We start from the raw sequence: 6,986 nt of genomic DNA on the forward strand, positions 1-6,986 counted from the left end.
GAAACCAATGAACATGTTAATTGTGTTGAGGTAATACAAAGGATTGTTTATTCTTAGTTTGCTGTTATTCCACAGAACTATGTCTTCACGTCTCTCAGGATGAGAGCATATTAGTTGACATCATCAAAGAAAAAGCTTGTTGTAATCATTGAGTCATTCCTTATAATAATTGCTTTTATAGCCCTGAGGTTGGCTTTAAAAGCTTGAATTATGAATCTTTCTTATTACATTATTTTCATATTCCATGTGCATAGCTCATGCAAATTAACTTTCTTATAGCTTCACACTGACCTTTACTTCATTGAAGGAAATTAAATTGTAAAATGAATCTGCTTAGGAAAATCTTTTTCAGGAAATATCCCTTCCTCTATTTTGTTAAGTTTTAAGAGAATCCTTTAGCATTCCAAGTTATTGATCTTATTGCATAATATAATGAAATAAAAATCTAGATAATTAATAAAAATTAATTTGAAATACTGATGTTAAAAATGTTAGAATTCAGCAGAAATGAAGTGTAGCTATTACAATTAGCTCTTAATGTTTTTAGGCTATGAGGGTAACTTTCACATCATATGCTGGCTTATTTGGCATTTTCCAGGCTGTTTGAAATATATAAAATATATATTTAGATATAGATATTCAATAAATATCTAAAAATCTTTTGTTTCTATGTTTGATAGTATATTTATGATGAAAAAATTAAAATATATCTTAAACACCTAGAAACAAAGCAGATACATTTTTTTACATGTGGTTATACACAATAACTATTTTTGTTTTGTCTGAGCATGGTTTTGAAGAACTTTTTACATCTCTGATGATTTCTGAGAGAAGAGTGAACATTGTGTATTTTCTGTTCGTAAAATCTCAACCACCTACTAAAATTCGCAAATGAAAACTTACAATGGCTGATGACACTGATGTCTTGTACACAAAAGAAGGAAAAAAATCTCTGGGCTTCCTGTGCATCATTTGTTTTAAATTCACATTGCATTTTATTTTCAAAACTCTAAAGTCATATTACATGGACATTACCTCCTTTATCTAAACATTATGATTCAATTTTCATATTAAAGTGTTTTTCAGTGTAACATCATGCATGGAATCAGCAATAGAGCTTTGGTGTTTATTCTTACACCAACGAATGGTTTTGTTTATAAGCCAGTTTTAAAGAGAATATATTTATAAAGAGGGATTTTATGGATTTTAGAATAATCTCAATAAACAATTACTTTAGGAAGATGAAGTCTGAGAGATAAAATAATCAAATCCGTAAAATCACGAGTATGAACACAGACTCATTCACTGAATCCAAAGTAAAACGAAGACTAACTAGTTCTTTCAGAAATTTTAGTTTTGAAAGAAGCAAAAGAAAGAATAATAACATCTGCGATAGTAAAACCATTAAGCCTGTTAACTTGAGGAGCTGTCAAACAAAAAGTATAAACGTATCTAATAATAGTTTAACACAGTCTATGATGTCATTTACGTAAAATGTATTGACACATACAAAATTCTTATTTGAACACGTTTCGTAGGGATTATGACTCACATTCAAATAGTATGCTGATTCTCTGGTTCTCCCAAAACCTCCCATCCCTACCCCGCCCCCACTTCAGTGTTCCTGACAAAGCTTAAATTTCCTTCTCTGTAGTTGTTATGCTATATTTTTATAATTCTTTATTTTATTTAGCACAATTTGAAGTTTAAAAAAGAATGCTTATAAAAACCTGTAAATGTGTGATCATGATTTTAAATTTGACCCTTTTCTGTTGTTGATGATGTCAAGTCTGTTCTAAATCATTACTTACCGTTTGAGGAAACTTGACCAAACAAACCACTCTATATCTTTGCCAAAGAGTCAGCCATATAATATGGAAGGAAAAAACCCCTGTCCTCAAAGTTACTGATATAATTTAAATGTTCGCCTTTTATACTGTTGATATTTTAACCAGTATTATCAATTCTAGTATTTATACTACAGATGAAGTAGAATCTTGGAAGCAAGGAAATACTAGGTACTTATTTCATGTAACACATTAAAGAGAAGCAATGGGGCATTTCACAAAACAAAAGAATAGATTAGCAGTGGATATTGTCATAAAATTATTTAACCTAATATTTACAAATAAAGGTAGCTTGTAGTTATAAATGAATGTAACATCCGTATGAATCTATGTCTTTGGCTTTTAAAGCCAAAGACAGAAATAACTTGGTATTTTGTAATTGTGTATTTATTCAATTAAATGTGTAATTTTAACATAAAACATATTATTAAGTACCTATCTGAAATTATATGCACAGGATTTATGTATATATATATATGACTAAAATTTTAATACTTTTATGTGTCATACATTATGTCTTACATTCAAATACTATGCTAATAAATATAATTAATTTACTTCATTTCTTTCATGAAATAAAATTCTCCCAATGGTCACTCTCCCAACAATTAACATTCACCTAAATAGTAGTGCCTTTAGCATTTTATAAATAAAGTTTAAAACTATTGATTTTTTTTTTTTTTTTTTTTTTTTTGAGACGGAGTTTCGCTCTCATTACCCAGGCTGGAGTGCAATGGCGCGATCTCGGCTCACCGCAACCTCCGCCTCCTGGGTTCAGGCAATTCTCCTGCCTCAGCCTCCTGAGTAGCTGGGATTACAGGCACGTGCCACCATGCCCAGTTAATTTTTTGTATTTTTAGTAGAGACGGGGTTTCACCTTGTTGACCAGGTATTGATTTTAATATAGCTTGCATTTCTTTCAACAATTGTGTATATGTATATTTACGAACACATCTAAGCATAACATTAGCAAAAATAAATTTCAAGGAAAAATGTAGTTTCATATTGACATTTGATTAATGTTTAATTTCCATTTAAGTAAATGAGATAACTCTTGTGGCTGGATTGTGAAAATACCTAGCATTATAAGAGAATCTCGCTATTTTGTAGGTACTAGTGAATTCGTGATTAACGAGAGGAGCACATAAATGATAACTGGTTGATAGCTGAGTGACATTTTAACTCAAATTCTTTATTAATATTTTAAAATTAGTCTGAAATGACTTCCTTCTTCTGCTCTACAAAATGTGAAGGTTTGTTGGGACATGCGCTCTAATTTCCTTCCAGCACTACTGTTTAATGATGAAATAAAAGTTTTTAAATCTGCGTAGTGCATAGCGTCTAATTCAGGCTCCCAGTAATGAAGTAGATTTCCCTTATCAGAACAGTGTCATGCTTTTAATAGACAATTTCAAATATTGCAAATCTTTTATTATTCAAAAACATACCACAATGTGCATTATTTGTAGTAAAACACTGCATTTTGGAGCTAAATAGTTCTATTACATATTATATGCATTGTTCTGTTCATATAAATATATACAGTATTTAGATAGTATATCAATATTGTCTGTCTGTTTTTGAACTCAATTTTTTCTCATTATTTATCTACACATGTTTTATAATCCAATTTTTTAATACACTCTAGGATTTACCTCAAACATATCATCACTTGTCAATTTTGAGATTTTGCTTTATTTTATTCTTAACTTCATTCTAGTTCTAGTTCATATTGATATCATACAATACATTTTTATAATTAAGCTATCTTTTCAAACATTAATATTGTCTTTAAAACTTGATTTTTATAATTGTGATTCTATGAAAATTGATATTCATATTCATAATCCATTATTTCAATGACAAAAATTTGTAGTAGATTTTTAAAAGATTAGAAGAGAATATAAATGTTAAAATGTTTAAATCTGGAATGAAAGATTGGAGGTCTTTTTTATTCAAATTAATCTCCTCACATATTGTTTTTATTAATCTTTAAGTGATATGTAGAATTAATCATGTTAACTCTTCAATAGGTACCCCTTTATAAAAACCATAGTGTGATATTAAAGTAATATTCTTTTTTCCAGAATATATACTTTGTTTTTATTGCCAATATATATGCCCTTGAACTGAAAGGACTTCCCCCATGTAACCTTTTTTGGTATGTTAAAGATAATTTAGACATATGTCAATCATTTGTTGAAAAATTAGCTTTAGTATATTATAATATGCTATGACAATTAACGATCTCTAGAAATGTGTTTGCTGACTCAGCCATTCAAGGAAATGGGACTTTGTATCTAAAATACTTTTAAGTTTCTAAAGGCATCAGAAATTCTGTATGAAAAAATGAGAAAAATAGTCATGAAATGCTCTCTCATTTTCCTCAGAAAGATAATGGTAGTTGCTGTAGTGAACTCCATCAATAATTCGCAATATTCAGTGATCAAAATAATGCTTATTTTTATGTGGCTTTTAAAAGCACTACAACTACTATTTTATTAACTTCTCTCCAATTACTATTATCAGTTATTTATAATCTCAGTTTTCTAGTAAGTCTTCTGAGTGATATAAATGCCATCTTCTTACATCACTCCAAACACTTCCCTAAAGACTTTCTTCAATGAGGAAGAAATATTGATATTTCACAGCAGAGAAAATACACTCTCCTCAATAGACTAAAAAGTGCTTATAATAATCATATATTCCCTTTTAAAAATCAAACTCTCTCTGTGTATGTGTGTGCTCCTGCTATTTGTCAAAATAGCTACCTGGAGAAAAGATAAAACAGATAAAAAACAACAGAAGAAAATACATGATGAGTTGGTTACTAAAGAAAAAATATTTAATGGGACCAAACTGCAAGATTAGTGTTCCCTTCATGATCATGTGAACTTTTTAGACAATGTGTTTATTATATTTTCCAATAGAAGTGTTTAAGAATAGCACAAATAAAAGAACTTCACGAGTTGGATCACGATTTTCCAATGAACTTATTTAGTTGTCTCAGTTATCATACATCTAAGATCTTTTGGTTGATATTCGTTTATCAGTATCTCTCAACGTTCTTCCACAATTCCACCAAAAATTTACTCCCAAAGCCTCTATGTTAAATAATTTTCTGTTAATATAACTTGAATATATTTCTGGGAGCTCACATTCTAAAGTAAGTGATAGCCGTTTATGAGATCAGTTCAGATTTCTAGAGATTGAGATTTTAAATCAGATTTCAGTGTGAATGAAACAATTGAATACCTAATCCCATACTATAAAATATAGTCACAGGTGTTGTGAAAACACCGTGACATGACTGCTGTTTACCTACATTGTATGAAATTGACTTGCTGTTTTTTTAGACATAAGGAAGTCAAGATATATTTTATGTGAATGTTTCACATGTCATAGTGAAATGACTGATTTATGTGTTTGCCTACATAGGAACACCATTCATTGTAATATTACAGTGATAGACTTTACATTATTTTGTCTTTGTATCTCTACTCTTCCGTATGGTGACTGGGGCACAGGTGAAGTAGGGCAAACATTTGTTGAACTATAGGACTCTATGATTAAATAAGAATAAATGAAGTATAAGATATTTCAAACTATGGGTTATTAAATAAATGTATTCCTGCTATCATTGATACTGGTTTGATCTCACTTGGGTTCATGTTTCAATATTTCTGTTTGTTTACACGTAACAACAGTTCAAAGTTGGAAAAATGATAGTTGGGTTTTACATGTTGATGGCAATCTTTCCAATTGTTTCTTATTCACTTTCTTGTTCTAGTAAATAGCATAGAATAAAAAGAATTTTGATATTTTTTAGTGGACCAAAATTCAACAACGATCTAGTCTTCATTTTTCCCACAATTATTCCCTGTTTGTTACAGATAACAAAATACAAAATAATAAGACTGTAGACAAACGATCTAAAATTTAATACTGTTATTTTTAGCAAATAGCTGATGTTTAAAATAGTTGCTTAGCTTATTACTTCTGAAAGGTTCATTTCTACTCTATAAAATTTAATTAGTAGGTAATAATCCAGGTAAATGTATATATTTACTATTAAATAATTATGTCCTTAAAAACTTAGCTCAATATGATTTTTAAAAAATTTTCCAGATGTAATATTTTACTACCTGTGCTGCTAAATTTGTATTGTTTTCTCAAGTGATTGAAGTTTTTAAATGTTTCTCCAAGTGTTGTGTGTTCATCTTCAAAGGGCCCTTCTATAATTGGTTGGTTTATAGGGCAAAACCAATATAATGGCCAAAAAACTCAAACCCATAATAAAATGTACTTACATGTGCGTCGGCTTTCAGTTCTGCTTTTTTTTTTTTTTTAAAGATGCACAAAGATATGCAAATTGGTGAATCTTTTATATTGTCCTTAAATACAGGAGGAAATTAGCTATTTAATGCCCAGCTTCAAAAGATAAGTGATCATCTCCACCATTGGCTGTAGAAAGATTTGCTATTTGGGATACATACGAAGAAAAGTTTGAAGCATGGCTTTTAGCGGCATATTGTAGAATGCAAACTTTATCTGAGAATGTACCATGAAGAGGGTTTTTCCTTCTCTCTGCTTCCCTGTCACTCCTACTATTAAATTCACTTTTGAATGCCCAGAAGCTAGCAGTAGCCATCAAATAAAAGTGTTCAATAAATACTTATTCATTCACTCAAGTTATAGAATATGGGTTTTGATATGTTGTGTGAACTTTTCATTGTTGAAAAGACTTCAGATGACAGCTGAACCAACATGGTTAAATTTGTGTTGGTATTTTTTTTTCTTTTTTAGACAAATGATAAAGAGCAAGGAAATTATATATAAGACTAGTCTGTATGGCACGGTGAAAATAAATTAATGTTTTAAAATTTAGTTAATGCCATAGCCAAGGCTTAGCATCTGACAGGGTGGGGTGGGGAGGGTATACATCTTCATGCTTTGTCTTTTTTGTTTCATCTTAAAGATTTGCACTGCGCATAACTAAAATGTTGGGGGTTTTTTTTAGATTTTTTTTTTAGAAAAAGTAATTAAGCTTAAAATGTTCCCATATTTTAATTTAGCTAAAATATTAATTTTTATGAGGTGGAAATTATAAAAGTTTTGATGAGAGCAATAGCCATCCCC

The sequence above is a fragment of the Saimiri boliviensis genome, chromosome 19 (assembly GCF_048565385.1).
Source record: "Saimiri boliviensis isolate mSaiBol1 chromosome 19, mSaiBol1.pri, whole genome shotgun sequence".
Classification (NCBI taxonomy): Eukaryota; Metazoa; Chordata; class Mammalia; order Primates; family Cebidae; genus Saimiri; species Saimiri boliviensis.